This window comes from Lissotriton helveticus, chromosome 11 (assembly GCF_964261635.1).
Source record: "Lissotriton helveticus chromosome 11, aLisHel1.1, whole genome shotgun sequence".
Taxonomy (NCBI): Eukaryota; Metazoa; Chordata; class Amphibia; order Caudata; family Salamandridae; genus Lissotriton; species Lissotriton helveticus.
Window position 1 is genome coordinate 206,428,190 of NC_136072.1, and position 21,887 is coordinate 206,450,076.

Consider the following 21,887-nt stretch of genomic DNA (forward strand, 5'->3'; position numbering starts at 1 on the left):
CTGGCACGAAGTCTTCTTCCCAAATGGATCTTTGCACGATAGTCCAAGGGGACCCTGAATCGACGGCCACATGCACCTTCACTCCCCCTATCAGCATGTCCGTGCGAGGCTTGTCTCTTCGCTTCCCCGTCACTTCAAGCACCTGGTCCTCGATGCATAGCACCAAATCGTCATCTTCCAGGTCGTCCTCCTCGCCGACGTCCGCTGTGGCCGCATCGACGCACTTGACCGTGGACTTCTTCCCCTTCTTGCGGCATACCTTTTCAAAATGGCCGACCAGGCCACAAAACGAGCATCTGGCGCGAAACGCGGGACAGCGTTTATCCTGCGCCGAATGCGCCGTGCTGCCGCATCTGTAACACGCAAACTTGTTGTCTGAGCCAGGGCGGACCGTCTGTTTCCCTGTCCATCTCGAATCCTTCCTCTGGTCTCCATACATCCCTCTGGGTCTGCTGGTTTGGGGTGCCTCGTCTATCTTGTTAACCATCTGTCTCGGCGCGCTCTCACGTTTGGCTGCTTCAGCACCACGTTTCGACATCTCAGCCTTTTTGACCATTGCAACAACTTCTTTTAGTGATGTCTCGCTCTGCGCCCAGAGTTTGTCCTGGACAGCCCTGCATGTGGTGTGCATGACAATCTGGTCTTTGATATACTCCTCCTGAAGACCCCCATACTGGCACGTGATGGCCAGGCGTCGAAGCGCCGCCACATACTCATCAATCGATTCGCCAGCCTCCTGCTTCCTCTGTTGGAAATTATACCTGTCTATGGAGACACAAACTGCTGGACGGTAATGGCTGTCCAAGTCATCCAGTGCATTTTTAAAGACATCTGTTTCAGTCGCTCCTCTCTCCTTGGGCACCAGGTTCTTGAACACTCTCACGTCCTCCGGGCCCAGGTTGTGGAGTAACAGTCTCTTCTTCCTTTCCGGTGTGAATGCCCCTTCATTTTCATCTTCCAGTGCCTCAATGTAATTTTGAAAGTACTCCTTCCAATCTTCCCATTTTAACTGTGGTTCTCCCGGTCTAGGCAGGAATGGGACGGGGGCCATCAGGGCCGACGCTTGATTCGCCATCCTGGCTTCACCTCTGGGGTCTACCACTTGGGCACCTTCTTGAATGGGTACACCGGATGCCCCTGCACTCCCTGCCGTGTCACTTTGCCCTCTGGGACTACCTGGGGTGTTGTCCCTTATGGTCTGCGTGGGGTTGTCCGTTTGTGCCCCCTCCTCTGTCTTGGGGGTGATGCCTTTGGCTGCCAGGGTGCTAGCTATGCTCTTCGTTCCTTATCCCAGCACTGACCTGGTTGTTGGAGCTGTGGTGTGCTTATTTTAGTGCTGATTCGCTGCTGCCACGCCCTCTGCTCGTCCTTGTCGCTGTTTGTCCCTCTAGTTGGTGTGGGGCTGTTGTAGAGTCTCTGCTCCTGACCACTGTGCTCCCTGGTGTTCGTGATCCCACCCTCGTCGCCACTGTAATGTTTCTCCTTTGCCCCCACACACACACAGAGGCTCTGTAATTGATAACTTCTTTATTTGCATTAGTTATCAAGCAGTTATGAGCATAAGGGCGCCGAGCGTCTAACCACAACCGCTCCGGTCGCCAACTGTCGTTTCCTCTCTTCGCGCCTTCACCAAAACCCCGTTGTGCGCCTGCGCGCACCTCACGCTCTCGTCTATAGCGTGACGCGTCATCGCGTTCACGCTCATAGACTAGAGCGCACACTACATAAATGAGCCCTCCGCATACAAATCTCAATTCATTTCTGTTTTGAAATCTTCCTGCATGCCGTTTAATCCTTAAATAATTCTCCCAACCAAATTGCCATAAATTCTGATTCCACATAACTCAGCCATCTGATCTTATTGTAATGGTCCAATTTTAAACAATCTTTAAATATGTTTTGTATTAAATTGGTGCTAGTCTAATGGTATGTAACATGTAAGGTAACCCCAATTCTATATGTAAGATATCATTTGAATAAGTGGATGGTAGGGACACTAGGGACTTAAAAATGATCTTCAAGTTTTTGGAGCCAGCTGGTAGGCGCCATACCCCAGACTCCTGCCCCTTATGTGGCTATCGCCTTCATCTTGGCCTGAGAAATGTTTTTAATTGGGTCAAGGGAGCTAGCGCCTAACTTTTGGAGAAGGCCTTAATAGCTTTCAGACTTCTTTCCATTCCTAGCGCTCTTGCCGATACCAGGTTCTCCTAAGTTTGAGTTTTATCAAATAAGACTCCCAGGCATGGGAAGGACTCTAACACTTCTGTTTTTCTGGCAATCCATATGGAAGTGTGGGGATTTATCAGCTTTGCCAGACCCTGCTATAATGACAAAAGATGTTGTATCATTTACTTTAAGGTCCAGCGAAGCCATGAATAATGCATATGTTGTTATGAGCCATTGGAGAGCTTCCCCCATTCTTGCAATTAACACTGCATCATCGGCATAAGCTAACATTGGTAGTGGGTTTGTGTCAAAACACGGGCACGTCTGGGGATGACCCAGAGAGGGCTGCCTCAACCCTGTTTGTATAGCTGGAAAAAAATAAGAAACGGGGCGACGACACATCCCAGCTTAACTCCACTAGCGATCTTAAAGGGGCGGGTTCATTTCCCATTTTTGCCATACGGGACACATGCAGTGGCATTTACATATAGTTGGCGGATAAAGTTAATTATAAGTGGATCAATCCCCATCTCCTCCAATAAATACCTAAGTTTCTGATGGCTCACGCAGTCAAATGCAGCTGATAAGTCTATAAAAGCCATGTAGATTTTCCCGTCTTTCGATCTGGTATATTTGTCTATACATAGTGACAGGTTTAGACATTGGTCTGTAGTGGATTTTCCCCTCTGGAAGGCATACTGCACCTGCATTAGGATGTTTCTTGGGTCCACTCTCCCAGCCTGAATAAAAGGAACCAACCCATAAGTTTGGCAGTTGTGTCCAATAAGGAGATAGGCCTATAGTTCTTTGGGCTTCCCCAGTCCCCTTTTTTGTATATCAGAATAATTACACTATGCTTCCAGGAAGGTGGAGGCCCATCTATAACTATGCTGTTAAAAACATTTGTTAGCAGCGGAGCCCACAAATCTTGGTTTTCCTGAAAAAGATCTATCGGCACCCCATCAGGTCCTGGGGTTTTCCCAGCAACCACAGGCCTTCAACCCTCTTCTGACTTCTGAGAGTGAAAAAAGAAACCTGCAATTTAGTATCTGTGTCACTAGAGGGCACCACAGGAGCAGTGTTTGAGGTGAAAATAAATTCACAGTGTGCCACCCATGCTTCTTCACCTACATATGAGTCCAGTGTCGGATCCTTAGTATTTTTGAAATAGGGAGTGTTTATTACTTTCTAAAAATCTCTGCTATTGCATGTCCTAGCCGCCTGATCGAGGCCTTCCCAGGCCTCCTCCCTCATATGCCTCTCTCTTTTCCTTCGAACTGACTTATAGTCACTGCATAGCGATCTCTCTCAAGATTGGTATGTTTGCCAAAACCAGTGGAGAGGCCGCTGGACATCACAAACAGGTACATGCATCATTGCGGCCGTTTGCGATTCCTTATTTGCGAAAACTAAGGAATCGCAATTAAGGAATCGCAAACGGCAATGCATTAAAAAATCGCAATTTATTTAGCGATTCCTTATAATTCCTTAATTGCGATTCACACTTTGCGAATCGCAATTAAGGAATCCCTTCCCATTGATTCCTATGGGCCAAAAGGCCCATAGGAATGAATGGGAAGACAATCTCAATTTGCGAATCGCAATTAGCTAATCGCAAATTGAGATTGCGATTTCAAGGGTGCAGGGGTGTCCAAAGGACACCCTGTTGCACCCCTGAAATCAGTCTATGCACATATGTTGTGCACACACATGCCCTAAGGGCATGTGTGTGCACAACATGACAGTTAGAAAAATGCACAAAATTGCATTTTTAAGATTTTTCGCAAATTACCATGAGGTCCAACCTCATGGTAATTTGCTCCCCTTAATTGCGAAATCGCAATTTTTAAATGTTTCTTGCATTGCATTTAAGGAATCGCAAAATGCGATTCCTTAAATGCAATCGCAATTTGAAAATTCGCAAATATTTGCGAATTCTTAAGTTGCGAGGGCCTTGAACCTTCATGCATTCCAAAAGAGGATTTTGCGATCGCAAACGGCCGATTTTTGCGATTCGCACCGTTTGCGATCGCAAAATCCTTTGATGCATGTACCTGTAAGTGGTCACAGCCTTTGAGAGGGCTTGTGATATCAGACAACTAAAGAAACCTCTCTGGGGGGCACTTCTTTGGGAACTGTTCTCTGGTAATTGCAGAGACAGACTTCTGGCCCTTTCTGGGCCAGATGCAGGGTCCAATGACCTCTTGAAGAAAACTTTGATTGAGGGCTTTGGACTCACTGCTGAGGAGTATAGAATTAGGTTCAGGGGGGCTCACAAAACCCAGACCCAATCCTGGATAGATTTTGTAGACTACTCAGTAAAGACACTGGATGGTTGGTTAACTGGAAACAATGTGCATGATTTTACTGGACTTTATAATTTGTTTATGAAGGAACACATTTTGAGTAATTGCACAAATGAAAAGTTGCATCAGCATTTGGTAGACCTAGGTCTAATTTCTCCCCAAGAATTGTGTGCTGGGAATTCCTAAGAACTGGAGGAGAGTTATCACTGGGTTTCCCAACTGGGAGGCAAGATGGCGGTCGTGTGAGACTGCAGTGCGCACAGACGAGTGCTGAGGTCTAAGAAAATATGCGGATTCTGCAGCTTAAATGGTTAAAATGAAATTGAGAAGTAATTCCAAACCCGCCGCTGAAGTTATACCGAATACACTAATGCAATAACCCCTGAACAGAGCAATGGAGATTCTGGAGAACGTGATCATAGACAACACAAAAGTGCCGGTCAGGAGTCAAGTTGCAACGTTGGGATCCCTAATTGGTCTCGTAGTGATCCGATACCTGTGCAGCGGCAGCCACAAGTCTCAGAGAACCGCTGGTCAGACGTACCTTGTTGGAGCTCCGAAGCGGAGGGGGTGCCGTAGCTGTCAGTGGAAGCGTCATGGCACCAAAGAATGCGGCGGCGGCGGCTGCTAAAGCAAGGGCGGCAAGACTGGCAGTCCAGGACGGTGCGGAGCCTGTGAGGCAAGCGGGCGGTGTTCCAGAGCCTGCCCCAGGAGCTACTGAGAACATTCCAGCTAAGAAACCGAAGCAGGGTGTAACTTCTACGTGGAAGGGAAGTCTGACTGCCCCCTCTGTCGTTGACCTGCTCCGCAAGACGCCGGCGAAACTCCTTCCGGGTCGAGGCGGGAGGAGTCAGCTGGGAACCCAACAGACACCAGCAGCCGCGAAGTGGGCGAAGGCGGTGGATGAGAAGAGTAACCAGCAAAGCAGCGACGCGGACGTCCCTGGGATAACTGTGATAACGGGGACAACTGACGCTAACACAGTAAGCCCTACACATAATGATACAGCAGCTGGGGTTGAATCAAGCATGATTGTAATAGGGGGTGTGGAGGTACAAGGGGGTGGAACTCCCGCGGACTTGGCTGAACAAATTACTACTCCCCTCCACATAGCCATTGATGACATTATCCCTATAGATATTCAGGTGCATACAGAAAACTGTCCTAAAACGCAGAAAGAGCCATCAGGATACAGCAGAGCTAGCTTGGGACTACACGCCATCAAATCACCTCACAGCATCATTAGCACGGCCAGGCTTTGTAAATATATCACAACATTCGGACTGCCCAACATACCAAAGCTCAACCTCACCTACAATTGAAACTGTACTTCAAGCTATAGCGGCGCACAGAGAGGAGACATCTAATGATGGGTGCAAGGCCCAAGCTGCTCTCCGTAAGGCTCAAGGGGTGGTGCGCAAACTCTCAAGAAAAGTTGGGACATTTAGTGATCGAATGACAGATTTAGAGTCTAGAATTGTCTCTAATGAGTCTGAAACGGCTGCAAATCACGAACACATTGACGCACATGAGGCTGAACTATCAGATGTGAGGTGGAAGCTGGAGGACATGGAACATCGCTTACGTAGGAATAATCTACGCGTGCTAGGTATCCCTGAGGAAATTGAAGGGGGAGACACCCGCTCCTTCGTAATACAACTTTTTCGTGACTCTCCTTCCCTGAATTGTCTAGCTAGAACTGGGACTTAGAAGTTCTACGAGCCCACCGTGTCCCTCTTACTCTAGGATACCCGGTCAAACCTGGGGGGTCTCTTAGGGCTATTTTAGTGTATTTCGGCATCTTCCTCTTAAGACAGGCAATTCCTGAGAAGGCCAGGCCAGAAGCAAAAAGATCCAGGGGGTCAATAACATACTTCGTACGCCCGGACTTCTGCCACGCAACTGTGGAGAGGAGGTGGCGGCTTCGCCAACTCATTACACCCTTCCAAGAAAAGAAGGCGCAGGCATATTTGAACAACCCCGCTCGGCTGAAAGTTATAAATGGGGGACAAATGAAATGTTCACTTCCGAGATCAAAGCGAAAGAATATCTAGATGGTCTCAAATGAGATACGATGTACATTTTTCGCGTGCTTTTTTTTTCTCTTCTCTTTCTTGAGTTTTAAGGATATCTCGTAACTTGGTTGATAATTATAATCATAGCTCTTCAGCCAGATGAGTTTTCCTAGTAGATGTGTAGGCGGGGGGGCACGGTGAGACAGACTGAGTGGAATAGGGGAGGGGAAGGAAAGAAAAAAGAAAAAAGAGTGTTCAAAAATATATGGGTTATAAGGTTTCAAATTTGCATAATCCGTAGGATGAAAACTTTATCTAATTTAAGCACTGGTTAGGAGACGCACTTTCATCAAACAGACTCTAATGGAGTCTGCACGCCTCACTTTCAGGGATGGGGAGGGAGGATTTGGGGGGAGAGGGTTGGGGGCGCGGGGCAAGGGGGGAAAAAACTGTAAAAAAAAGCAACCAAAATTGTACAAATAAAATTTATAGGTTAAACATACATTTTTCACATGGTAAAACCAGAATCTATAACAAGTCTACTAGTTGTAAGTCACAAAAAATAAAATATTATGGATAAGCTGAAAATATGTTCCTGGAATGTGGCGGGACTCAATGATAGGGAAAAAAGGGCTCGGCTGTGTGGGATATTTAGTCAAAATCCATTTGATGTACTATGTCTAAAAGAGACCCATATCCCATGGGAAGAAAGAGATTCATTGAAGGTCCCTGGATTTAACTTGTTGGTAACTACAACACACACATCTAGAACCCGAGGTGTTGCCATATTAGCTAGACCCTTTTTGGGACAGGCCATACGTAAGGCAGCGGATCCCCTGGGAAGGTGGGTTATCGTTGAGCTCAAAATTGGTATTACAATTTGTTCAATAAATGCCTCTAACCAGGACGATCCCTCTACATTTAGGGAACTTGAATTGGAGTTAGCCTCTTAGCCCGGAACATTGATATTTTGTGGGGATTTTAATATTTATCTGAGGCAAAATGGGGCAAGACAAAACCAAGACAAATATACATACGCTGGACGTAAACCAAAAGTGTTTAGAGCCATTTCCCAGCTTAAAGAGAGTTTAGATTTAATAGACATATGGGACATAAAACGACACTCTGACCCCGGATATACTTATTTCTCACATCCTCACAACAAATATGTCCGGATCGACTACATATGGGTAACCAGAGATTGCTCAGACACGGCACTAATTAGTAAATTCCCAAAGATCATCTCAGATCACAATCTTTTAGCCCTTACACTCGATATCACCAATCTTAACAGGCCTCGGTCAGTATGGACTTTTGATAGAAAATTGCTTTAAATAAAGACTATATCGAATACATTAAGATATGGACTCAGGGTTTCTTTGACTGTAACTGATATAGTGCATCCAGGGGCACAGTCTGGGATTGCTTCAAGGCCGCACTTAGGGGGGAGACAATTAGTTTTGTAGCTAAGCGCAGGAAAGATGCGGATAAGGCTAATAAGCTACAGATGTAAGAGTTAGCTAAAATAGAGGAAAAGCACACCACTCTAATAATGTGAGGTGAGGATGGGGGATCGACTCTAAGAAAAATTCTTATTCTTAAAACTGAGCTAAATAGTAGGCTCACCCAGAAGGCGTCTGAGACCTTCCAGTCAAATCGTAATAAGATCTACGAAGATGGGGAGAAAGTTGGGAAGCAGGTTGCTTTACGTACCCGCCAGAAGCAGTCTCTTAATACAATCACCATCATTGAGGTAGAGGGTCAGGAATATACATCGCCGGAAGATATATTATAAACTTTTAGAAAATACTACCAAAAACCATATCAAAATGTGGATGCGCTCGATTATGAAGTAATTAAAGAGGCCCTGACTAGTTGGCTAACCGAGTCTGGATCAAATAAGGTCATAGACGATATTACTAGGGAAGACCTGGAAAAGAATATTACACATATTGAAGTACAACTCGCCCCATCAGAACGGGCCTCGGGTAAAGCCGCGGGCCCTGACAAACTGCCTCTAGAATTGTATAAAATTTTGGGAGATTTTATAACACCCTATCTGTTAGATCTATTTGTAGGGATTCAAGGGAGCAGCATCACTCCATATTCATGGAAGGAGACGAATATAGTCATTTCCCAAAAAAGGGAAAGCTCCCTAAACTACCTTCATCATACCGCCCAATTTCTTTAATAAACTCAGACTCGAAGCTGTACTCAAAGATCTTGGCTAATCGGCTCAGGTGGATCGTCGAACATCTGGTCTCCCCGTGGCAACATTGCTTTATCCCCGGCAAGTCTACCACGGATCATACACGTAGGGCCATAACGCTATTTAATATCATGAATGCGACGGGGGGGCAGATGTCGATGATCCTCCTTGATGCAGAGAAGGCTTTTGACCGAGTTTCTTGGGAATTCCTATGGGCAGTGCTTGATAAAAATAACTTTGGGCCATGTCTTATGAAGTCAATTAGGGCAATATACCATTATCCAAAGGCCAGGGTACTAGTGATGGGCCAGGAATCTAGGCTATTTGATATAATAAGAGGAACAAGGCAGGGATGTCCCTGTTCCCCGATTTTATTTGCCATTTATATAAATCCCTTGATCTTGAAGCTAATCGCAAGTGATGTAATTAAACCAATCACGGTTGGCCCCTGTTATACTAAGATACTGGCGTACGCCGATGACGTGGCGGTAGTAACACCTAACCCCACCGAGGCAATACCGGAAATAGAGCTAATCACTCAAGCTTTTGGTCAGATCTCTGGGTACTCTCTCAACCGTGATAAAACAGCGGTTATTTGTACTGAAAATATACGGTTCGAAGACCCTAAGAAGGTAGATAACGCAGTGTATCTAGGAATATGTATATCCCCCAAGATAGGGAAGATCATTGAATTAAACTATGAGTCCCTCCTCAAAACCATTAAGAAAGACCTAAAGAGGGTTGACAGTCTGCACCTCTCAATAATTGGGAGAGGTAACGTTCTCAAAATTAACATTCTTGTTAGGGTGTTGTATTTGTTTCGTGCTATCCCATTAATAGTGGAAGACAAAGTCATCAAAACATTTGAATCCCAAATGAGTAAGTTTATTTGGAACTATGAGAAAGTAAGGAGAGCTCTGAACTATCTGTCCCTTCCCTCACACAGAGGGGGCTTAGCAATCCCTAATATAACGCTCTACCTGTGGGCTACTTTATTCCAGCAAATGTCACTGCTATTTAAAATAAAAACAACAGTCAACCATAGAAGTGAATCCCATACCGTCAATCTATGAACTAGCGTTAGGTAATAAGAAAAAAGGCCTCTTGCTAAAACAGGTAGAACCATCATATTTTAAGAAGGTCAAGTTTAAGATTATAAATAGTGCCTGGAGAATCTGGAAGAAAACTGCGAGACATCTCAATATTTTAAAATTTAATAAATATACACCATTATGGCATTATTCCTTGTTGCCAGTACAAGTCAATGATGACATTTCTAGGAGATGGGAAAATCTGGGGGTTCTAACTGTAGGGGACTTCCTTTATCCAGTTCCAGCTACTAGGTTTCTGTATCTTCAAAACAATATCTCAATCCCGAATACAGATGTTTTTAAATTTAACCAAGTCAATACGATCCTTAACTTGAAAACTCAAAATATTTCCCTCGCTAACATTCCCTTACTGGATTGTATAGCAAAATCCTCAACTAGGATAGGTACCCTCTATGACATATTAATAGAAAGCCAGAAGGATGACTTGGAGAATGTTGAAGCTGTCTGAGCAAGTAAACTCAATAATCCCAATGTCGACATCGATATGTCATTGCGGCTCTTATCTAAGCTATTTGTTTCCTCCAACTTAAAAGCACAGTTGTATAAAACGATATATAACTTGTAATTTACACCAGCCAAGCTGCACTCTTGGGGGAAAAGAGCGAATGCAGAATGTCCTAGATGTGGCATAAGCCCTGCACATTTGATTCACATGTTTTATGAATGTGATAAACTAACCTCTTTTAGAAAAATGTTAGCTGGTTTTTGGCAAGAAGTGTTCGGTCACACAGTAGCTGAATCATCCACTCTATATCTTATGGGATATGATTATACTCTAAGGCACACTAAGGAAGAGGAAACATGCCTCTTCTTGGGTACCGCAGTATACAGAATAATCCTTGCAGCTCGATGGAAGGAGGCAGATCCCCCCTAATTTTCAAATATGGTTGGCACGGTTTCTGGGGATCTTCAATCAAGAAAAGGCAATATACGCGTGTAGAGGGAAAAAGGCTGGAGTGCAAGGATATAAAATTTGGGAGCCCATTGATGCTTGGAATAATGGTAATAGATCTGCATAATGAACTACCATTTATTTGCTTAGCCTTTTAATACCCGTATCTTGTAATGTGTCTAAAACTTTAAAGATCTTAAAGATTTTAAAATTATTAGCACTGTTAAAAATCTTTATTCGATGTACTTTTATATTCCCTGATAATGGGAGGTATTATCCATCCGATTTGTAATTATTTTATGAAATATTTATGCTGATTCATGCAATATTTGTAATATGCTCTCTCTTTTGTACAATTTTCAAGTGTTGCTAAATAAAAAAATAAAATAAAATAAAAAAGAATTGGGAAAGAAGGCAGACCACTGGGTCATGACTAGAGTGACAAGGACAGCCACTGGGGGTGACCAAAAGAAAGTGGTCACAAAACCTCCCCAGGGGAAAGGTGGTGAGACTCCCACAGATAAAAAGTCTGAGTCTTCTAAAGGGCCCCAAAAACCTGTGCAGGTGGGTGGGTCCCAAACTACTCCTTATGTGCCTCACCCCTATAGGGGAAGAAACTTTGATCCTAACAAGGCCTATTGTAACAACGGTAAGAAGTTGGGACTTTTAACTGTAGATAAGAACTGCCCCTACAACAAAACCCCTAAGGTACCCATTCGAGCTACTCCAGGGACAGTGAATCTGCAGATGGGATCAGAGGAGTGTCCAGAGTAAATCTGGGAGTACACTCAAGCTAGTCTAGTCTCCTTTGGGGATATGGAGTTTGCCAGTGTAGCTGGGTGGCCACCCACCTGTAAAATGTATTTACAATACCCCTCCATTAATGGAACAAAAATAGAAGCCCTGAGGGATACAGGTGCCAGCATCACTATGGTGACGGAAATGCTGGTTTCCCCAGAGCAATACCTGATTGGGAAAACCTACCCAGTCACCAATGCTGACAGCATTACCACTCAACGCCCTATGGCTATGGTGACATTGAATTGGGGGGAGGTTTCTGGCCTAAAACTAGTAGTGGTCTCTCCACAACTACCAGCTGACTGCCTGCTTGGAAATGATCTGGAAACCTCTGCCTGGGCTGAGGTGGAGTGAGTAACCCATGCAGCCATGCTGGGTATCCCTAGACTGGCGTGTGTGTGCAAACCAGAGCACAGAGCAAAAAGCACTGTGAACAAGTAGGTTTGGAACCTGAAACTATGGCCCAACCAACCAAGAGAAAAGACAAGAAGACTGGGGAGCCAGCTTCTACACAGCAAACCTCTCAAGACCCCCCTCCTCAGGGAGAGGACTTGAAAACCCTAGAGGGACCTGAGCCCATGGAGCTTGAGCCTTACCAGGCTGGACTCCTGGGCCCAGGGGGACCCACTAGGGAAGAGCTGTGCCAGGGCCAGCGAGAATGCCTTACTCTTGAGAGCCTGAGGCAGCAAGCTGTTTCAGAACCCAAGGGAGATGTCAGTGGTACCCACAGAGCCTATTGGGAAGAGGGATTACTGAATGCTGAGGCAAGAGACCCCAAACCTGGAGCTACCAGGAGGGTGGTAGTGCCACAGAAGTACAGGGAGTTCCTCCTAACTTTAGCTCATGACATCCCCCTAGCTGGATATCTGGGGCAGACCAAAATTTGGGAAAGGCTAGTTAGTCATTTCTACTGGCCCCAGATGAATCAAAAAGTAAAAGAGTTTGTGAGCTCTTGTGTTACTTGTCAGGCCAGTGGCAAGACAGGTGGCAAACCAAAGGCCCCCCTGATACCACTACCTGTGGTGGGGATACCCTTTGAAAGGGTAGGTGTGGACATTGTTGGTCCACTGGAACCTCCCACAGCCTCAGGGAACAAATTCATTCTAGTGGTAGTGGATCATGCCACTAGGTACCCTGAAGCAATTCCCCTTAGGGTGACTACAGCTCCTGCAGTTGCCAAGGCCCTCCTGGGTATCTTCACCAGGGTAGGGTTTCCTAAGGAGGTAGTTTCAGACAGGGGTACCAACTTCATGTCTGCTTACCTAAAACATATGTGGAAGGAGTGTGAGGTCCAGTACAAGTTCACGACCCCTACCAACCACAAACCAATGGACTTGTTGAGAGGTTCAACAAAACCTTGAATGGTATGATCATGGGACTCCCTGAGAAACTCAAAAGGAGATGGGATGTCCTGTTACCATGCCTGCTTTTCACTTATAGGGAAGTGCCTCAGAAGGGAGTGGGGTTTTCACCCTTTGAACTTTTGTTTGGCCACCCGGTGAGGGGACCACTTTGTCTTGTAAAAGAAGGTTGAGAGAGGCCCCCCCAAGAGCCCAAACAAGACATTGTGGACTATGTGCTTGGCCTAAGGTCCAGAATGGCTGAGTACATGGATAAGGCATCCACAAATCTTGAGGCCAGCCAGGAGCTGCAGAAGCACTGGTATGACAATAAAGCAGCCATGGGTGAATTTCAACCTGGGCAACAGGTGTGGGTGTTGGAGCCAGTGGCGCTAAGGGCTCTCCAAGACAGATGGAGTGGCCCTTACCCTATCCTGGGAAAAAAGAGTGAGGTCACTTACTTAGTGGACCTGGGCACCAGCAAGACACCCACAAGAGTTATCCATGTGAACCGCCTCAAACTCTACGACAACAGGGCTGACCTCACCATGCTGATGGTGACTGATGAGGAACAGGAAGCAGAGAGTGAACCTCTCCCTGATCTCCTCTCTTCCAGCCCAAAAGATGTGTCAGTGGATGGAGTAGTCTTTTCAGACACCCTCACACCCCAACAGCAGACTGACTGCAAGCAAGTCTTGCAACAGTTTGCTAGCCTCTTTTCCTTGACCCCTGGTCTGACCAGCTGATGTACCCATGATGTGGACACTGGTGACAGTAACCCTGTCAAAAACAAAATCTATCGACAGTCAGATCAAGTCAAGGAAAGCATCAGAGCTGAAGTCAGCAAGATGCTGGAACTAGGGGTGATTGAACCTTCTGAGAGCCCCTGGGCCAGCCCAATGGTTCTGGTCCCCAAACCTCATCAACAGGGTGAAAAGAGAGAGATGATGTTCTGTGTGGAGTATAGAGGGCTCAACTCTGTCACAAAGACAGATGCTCACCCCATTCCAAGGGCAGATGAGTTGATAGACAAACTAGGGGCAGCCACATTCTTAAGCACCTTTGACTTAACTGCAGAGTACTGGCAAATTGGCATGGCCCCAGGAGCCAAAGAGAAAACAGCATTCTCCACCCCTGATGGGCACTACCAGTTTACTGTGATGCCTTTTGGGTTAAAGAATGCCCCTGCCACCTTCCAGAGGTTGGTGAACCAAGTCCTGACTGGGTTGGAATCCTTCAGAGCAGCCTATCTTGATGATATTGCTGTCTTTAGCTCTACCTGGCAGGATCCCCTGATCCACCTTGGGAAGGTTTTACAAGCCCTGCAATCGCAAATAATGACTATCAATGCATCCAAATGCCAGATAGGGCAGGGCACTTGTGGAAAATTAGTACGGTTTGGTAAACATTATCTGCGCCATCTTGCCTTTTCCCCTGATGCCACACTTTTTGCCATACGCACCCGCCATTTTAGGTGCCACGATCAGAACCACCCTCTGCACACCACTGGCCCCCAGCACAGCCCTTCGCCCTCACAAGCCCCCACGCACTGGCCACCCTCCCCCGCTCTCACATGCCTTGAGTCGTAAACCCCTCTTCAGCGCAGCTCTGTCCCGGAATCCCATCCTGTTCCCAGCGCGACACCTCCCTTCATTCCTTTCATGGTCCCAGGCCCTTTGATACAAACCCCCTTTCCTGCGTGCCCGTTTGTCTTCCTCGTTCCCAGGCCGCCACCTGGCCCTGCGGATACTGTTTATTGCCCCCCCCCCGTACAGTAGGAAGCTTCCCCCATTAAAGGACCCTCGAATTGATCAAAGCCCCCACCCTATGATATCCGATCAACCCCACACATTCCGTGAATCGGCGGAATGTCCAGCTGCGCGATAATCATCACCTATTGTGACCGGGGTGGGGACTTCAACTGTAAATGTGTGTGGGAACGGGCCTGAAGGGGAGATTCCGAGGATGTCCTCTCATACTTCAAAGCATTGCAAGAATGTGTTACCTGCAATAAAATTCATAAACCTGTGTATAAGAGGCCAGGCCTCAGAGATGCGGTTAGAGCACCTCGTGACGATACTGGCTGTCCGAACTGATGTGTTCTCCTCCGGAGAGAATAAACCTTGTTTCCTGCCTTCCAGTCTCCAGCGCCTGCCTCTTCATTGATTAATATTTTGTGGGTTAAAGAGGCGATACCGCCGGGCAAATATCGATTGTCCCTGACCTGTTTTTACAATTGGCGTCCCAAGCGTGGGGCCCATCAGCGACACGTGTATCCAGTGGGAGAGGTCCTGACGACAGAGTGAACGACTGCAACGATCGGGAGAGCTCCTGCCCAATAGACCCTCGTCTGGCAGCCGATCATCCGAACTTCACTGGTTCCGAACAGACCTCTCTCGAGTGATCTACGGTCCTGACTGGGAACCATCAGGAGTGCCGCGAAGAATACGAGGAAAAGAGGACGATCGGGCGCTGGATTCGGAAGACAAGAAACTGTCCATACGGTCCGGGTAAGGTCGTGTAAACACGACGAATTGCGAAATGATTGTTTGATTGTTCGGAAAATACTAGTATTACTCTTTGTTGACTTGTTTAGAGATTCACTGTCTGCAAACGGAGAAACAACAGGCTCTCTCTCTTTGCAAACAGTGAAGGATAGGTAATGCACCAGTAGAGTATTTTAAAGAATTATACATGTGTTGTCTAATTATATTTCTGTGCATTGTGCACAAAATACAGGAAATTTTACTTGCCAGTGGAAATTCTAATTCTTCCCTTAATGTGTGTTGTAGAGACGGTTCACTAAGCCATAGGTCCGATTCGTTAAGTTATCTTGTGATTAAAATAAAATTTGCAAACTGTTATAAGGAAGAACATGTCGCAGAGGCATGTGGTATTAGTGGCCAAAAATGCAATCCAGGAATTATAAACAGAGTGTTCAACGAGTTTGACGATATTAGGTGTTTCAATATACTTTTTGCTTTAAAAATTGGTGTTATTCTCATTGGTTCACTATTAAGGGTTGCACTGTTAGAAAAGGTAAATCGTAAAACCTTGGTGGACCAAGTTCGCCCATTATTAAAAATTCTAACAGGGTAAATTTGAAGTATTGGCATGAAAAGCAGTTATGCCTATCTGATGTTTCACTTACAGAACGTGGAGGATATAAAATAATTTTATCAGGGTACAACGAAGATATGCTAATCGTTTCGTTTCATAAACTTTTATTCGATTGCCACTTGTTATTGCAACCATAAAAAGTACAAAAAAACATTAAAATTATTACATTGTTAAAAGACGTTTTAGGAGCAAATCAATCATATTATAAACAGGGTATAGAGAAAGAAAAACACAGAAGCTCGAGAAGCATAAACTAAAATATGAGTTACTCGTAATTACGTCGATATTTAATACAGGCTTTTAAAAAGTTAGCTACGTACTTCGCTATAAAACTTGACTCCAGACATTGCAGAGATAGATATGCTGGGCGACAGGTTCTTAGGCCTATTAATCTTAGTAAAGGCAAAATCCATACCTTCCTAGGAAAAGAATAAAATTTGCAAAAGAAAAGAATATGTATTGTTGATTGGGGGGAAAAATCGTCACAGGGACAGGAAATAATAGTGGGAGACCAGTCTTGGACATTTGGAAAGGTTACAAGCCGGAAAAAGGAATTAAAACGAAACCTTGTGAGAAGATACTTTTCATAATTGTTCAAATGGAAGGTCAGGTATGGTTGAATGCCCAGATGGGTCTGTACAGCAATAATTTGAGAATTTGTGGGTTTCACCAGTTCTACCGAGCATCGTAGAGCTCTTAGGCGGGACAAACACAGTTTTTCAAGTTCTTTCCTTGATATGTCACTCATGCTGGGAGGGTCCTGGAAAAAGTTGCTACGGTCCATATCCTGGCTAAAGTTCCTAATGTATGCTAGCCAGGGTATTTTATCCCAGTTATCGAGGGCTGTGCAATCCAAAATTAAAGAACGCGTTAAGTGGCACTCCTCTTTGGTCCATATGCGGTGCCACAAAAGCATAGGTTGGCAACGAATGGTGTCCGTAATAAAATCCATGCCTAGTTCAGCTAATGAGGCATAGGTTGGGGCACTATGTGGTAAGGCCAACAGGTATTTGACGAACCCATTCTCAATCGTTTGGAGTGGGCTTATCGGTCCGTAGCCCCAGACCCCTGCACCGTACGTTGCCACACTGTGACACTTTGCATGAATATATTGTGAGTAGTTCCGGGGGAGACGGTTTCCCCAGTTTCCTTGAAAAAGAAACTAGGGCTGCCGTGGCTCTCAGGAAGAGCAGCTTTTTGCTTGCCACAGCCTGTCGCCAGCTCAAAGAATCGTCCACCAAAATGCCCAGGTAGGGATAGACCCGGGTTCTTTCAAGCTTAGTCTTTTCGACAAAAATGGGTTTAGGGCTCTTTATTTTAGGGCCAAGGTGCATTACAAATGTCTTTTTTATGTTGACCTTAAGGCCGAGAGAGTCCATATAAGAGCAATACTTATTAAGCTGTACTTGAAGTTGGGTCAGCGTCCTGGCGAAGATGACAGAGTCGTCAGCATATAAGAGCGTTGGTATGGGGCGATGTTTAATTTGTGGAAGGTCCTGGCTCCCTTCTAGCATGGCTGCCTCCAAGCCGTTGGTGTACAAGTTGAACAAGAAGGGAGCCAGTACACAGCCCTGTCTGACCCCTTTTGTGATTTGGAAAGGGGGGTAGAGTTCTCCACTGATCCCGTACCTGACTCTTGCTGTTGCGTCCGAATAGAGTTCACGCAGGAATGCTATAAGAGCAGGGTCAATGCCCATTTCCCCGAGCAAGGCCCAGAGTTTAAGATGCTGTACACAATTGAACGCTGCACTGAGGTCAACGTATACAAGAAATAAGTGACCCCTTTTGGCGCTCACGTATTTCCCGATCAGGAGAGCGAGATTCAGGGCCTGCTCCACAGTCCCAAGACCCGCCTGGAACCCATATTGGAGGTCGGTTAAGATGTTATTAGTTGCTGCCCACTCCTGGAGACGTTCCAGCAGTAGGCGTCCCGCTACCTTGCCCAGGGAATCCAGGAGGGAGATGGGTCTGTAACAAACCGGATCGTTCCGGTCGCCCTTTTTGAAGATGGGAAGGAGAATGGATGAAGACCATGAGTCAATAAGGCCTGATGTTGTTACCGCGGTCTGAACCTGGGTGAGAAGTGGAGACCAGAGCTCGATGTTATGTGTAAAAATGTCCACCGGCACCCCATCTGGACCGGGGGCCTTGCCTGGTTTTGACTTTTTTAGGGCCCTAACCACCTCAGCATGCTCAAAACGGATGTTTAATGGGAAAATCCTTGGGACCACTGTGGGGACCATGGCAGAGCCCCCCTCTGTTGGATTTGTTTGGGATCCACCAAAGATGCTTAAAAAATGAGCGACCCATTCTTCTGCTGTTACTGCGACATCAAGATGTTGGACTGACGACGAATCTGACAGAAAGGGAGATTTTACGACTCGCCAGAAGTATCCACTATCCCTTGTTCGACAGCTGTCATGAAGTTGTAACCACAGGTTCGCTTTAATGTCTTTAGTTCGTTTTACCCTTTCGGCCTTATAAAGTTTTCTTAATTTTGCTATCTCTTGAAGGTTCCTCGGGGTAATCCGGAGAGCTGCCTTAAGGTTAGAGAGTGCTTTCCGACACCCAGAATTAAACCAGCCCTCGGCCGATGGTTTATGTACAGTAGTACGAGTTAATTCCTCTTTTATTGTTTCCAGAATCCTGTCGAAACTGTCCAGCACTGTTTGGGGCGATGAACTAGGGTCTAAACAATCGTTAACAAAAAGGTTGGCTTTTTTAAGAACTTTCTCTGTTACTGCATCAGGATCTATTTTGGCCCACTTCACTGAGAACCCATTTACTTTGTCCATTTTTAACGATTCTTGTGTTAGCAGGCTTCTAGCATTTGTGTGTAGTGATACAGATTTTAATTGTATTAAAATTCTATTAGGGAAATGATCACTACAACTATCTGATCCTGTGGAAAATTTTGCCAATTGGCCCCTTAAGCTCTGTGAGCAAAGAATAAAGTCAATTGTGCTTGACAAACCCCTACCATGAAATGTTGGGGAGAAGTCAACTTGTGGATAGACCAGCTGGTTTGCATAGTCCAACTCTAGCGTAAAAAGGCTCTCATTCAAAGAATTCCCGTTGGTGCTGTGTACAAAATGAGCCAGAGGACAGTCGGTCTGATCAGACAGTCCACAATTCCCGTTTCTGTAATTGGAGCATAGTGGGATATTGAAATCGCCTCCCCAGATAATATAAACAGGGAGAGACGATGACTTGGTCAACTGTGACATTATAAAAGTGGTGATTTCATTTAATATCCGCACACAATCAGGAGGTGAAAGGTTATTATATAAGTTTACCAAAAGGTAAACGAAACTGTTGTTGAGATGGATTCTAAGAATTTGGTAACAAGCCTCTTCTTTTAAGCTGGTAATTGTTGTAAAGGGAAGAGTGTTTGTTACATAGACTGCTAGACCACCCTTGGGTCTTCCGAACAAACCCTGTGTTGCTGGGATAGAAAAAGTTTTGTAGCCCACCAAATGGACAGGGACTGTTAGCCAGGTCTCCTGGAGGCATAGGATGTGGTTCTCATTGATTGTATCCGCCCATGATTGTAGATTGGTCTTAGAACGAAGACCAGCAATATTCCAAAATAAGACTGATAGAGTCATCACGTTGGATGGAAGGGAGTCACATGCTTGGCTATGTGGAGTAGCTATGATAGCGTTGTCGATTATAGTCGTTTGCAGAGAGATGATCCGGGTCACAGTTGGGGAGGGAAATTTAGGTCCTTCAATCAGTGGGGACAGCAGGTCGAAAGGAATTGCAGAATCCTCCACAACGTGACCTGTGGGGGCGTAGGGAGGTGGGGAGGAAGGTGGGAAGGGTAGGGGAAATTGAGCACAGGTGGATGGCGAGAGTAAAAAGTTGGTATTTACAGAAGGAATCACCAAAGCTCTCTCTGGTGTCGGTGGAGGGCTAAGTGTCCTCTGAGGCTGGTTACTACGATATAGAGTAGCTAACGGTCAATCGACCATTTCCAGGCAGTCGAATCTGTTTCTAGTTGGAAATCCTTGCCATCCCGCCAAAGGAGCCTGTTCTCTAGTGGGATACCAAGGCCGGGGATCCCACTCTCTGCTGCTATTACTCTGGGTAAGCCAAGAACCCTCATAGTCCCAGGGCCTCTCTAGTGGATGCTCCCAATTTGGAGCCATTGAATACTGGTTGTTATGTATCGGGGGGTAAAAGAAGGAAAGACGATAAGCGTCAATCCCCCCTTTCTTGGCTAGGGCTGGCCATGAGCAGATATAATCAACAATGGCTGGGTCTTCGCAATTAACTATGATGCAATCTCCCTGTATGCTTTTGGGTTCTGGGCCTATCCACGAAACTCTACGTACAGTGGAAATTCTGCTGGTATATGCAGATTGTGTTGGCCTATTGATATTAAGCCACTGTAGGACCTTATTTTGAAGGGACCAAGATGGTTCTTTTGTAGTTTCCGGAAGCTCCGGGACCCCCGTGAGGATGACGGTATAGGGAGACGCTTCTCGTGGAAGATGAATCGGGCGTCTAGACTTAAACCCCTTTTTTTTCCCGTCACCTAGTGCGTTTAACGTGGGGTACCGGGGTACTAAGGGTGGAATTGGTCTCTGGGTTAGTGACTGAGCGGGACCCTTATCGGGAATAGACTGAGTTGGGACGGGTTGCGGGGGTGCTGACTGGGTAAGAATGGTGCTCGAAGACTTGTCCGTAGTCCCACCTCCGGGAATTGGGGGAGCAGGGCTTAATGGCCCCTTTGGGTTTGATTGAATGGTTTGAGGTATTGTCGTCTTTGATGGTTTAGGTTCACAAACTTTTTGGACACCTTGAGCGCTAGAGCTTTGGGAAGTTTCCTTACTAGCCCCTATATTCGATTGACTCACACTATGGTGACTAGATGGTTTTTGGGTCAATTTTGCGAGTTGTTTTTCGATGGTCATTATACTGCGTTCTAGGGGTTGAAGATGGTGCTTGAGGATTTCCCTAAAATTTGCCAGGAGCTGGGTATTTGTACTACATTGGCTGCAGGTCTCCCCCGCATTAGCTGGGATAATTAAATTAACAGAAAGATCTGTTGGGTTAATAGATTGGATGGAGGGGTCGTTTAAAAAACCCTGCGATGTTTGAGCATTTGGTCTATTTTTGTTAGTTGTGGCAACTGTGGTATTTTTTGAATTATCTTTTTTCTTGTCTTTTTTCTGCTTAGGGACAGCTCCCTCCTTCACCCCCATATGCTGAGAGCTTGTACCCGGGTCTTGAGACTGTAGTAGCTGAAGGTCTGGGGTATTTTCTAGGTTACCTGTAGAGTCTGAGTCCAGTGAAAGATTTGAGACAGAAAGATCAATTGATTTCGGAATTGAGTGAATCTCTACTAGGACATTTGGCTGTGGTTGCAATGGTTGTATTAGCACTGGTATATCTGAAGTCGATTTTGGCGGCGAATGGGCTAAGGCTAGGGGGCCCAGTGACGACCTTCTGGCAATTGCAAGGTCTTGTGACACCCTTCGCTCAAGTAGAGATATGCTCTGATTGATAACTTCATTGGTTCTTGAAATAAAACGGTCAATAGGGCCATTGACCAGAGCATGGGTCATGGCCGTCTTGCTTCTACTCCCCCGAGTCATGGTGTATGGATCTAGGACTCTACTTAGTAGGTTATGTTAAACCAAGTAGCTTAAACAACAGATGACAAATAAGTGTACCTGATGGGCGAAAAGTATAACGCCTGGTACAAGAGCCACGGGGAATGGCCCAGCCCAGCCTGGAACAGTCTAGAACCGGCTAAAACGGGCCCGCCCTTGGCCCGTGCTTCGCCCGGGGTCCCGCGAGACGGAGCTGGAAAGACCTTTATGCGCCTCCTGGCGCTGGGTTGTGATGCTGGAGACCTCGAGGGCTGCCGGGAGTTGTAGGCAGCCCCTCGCCACACTCCACTCGGCGGCCCTGCTCTTGA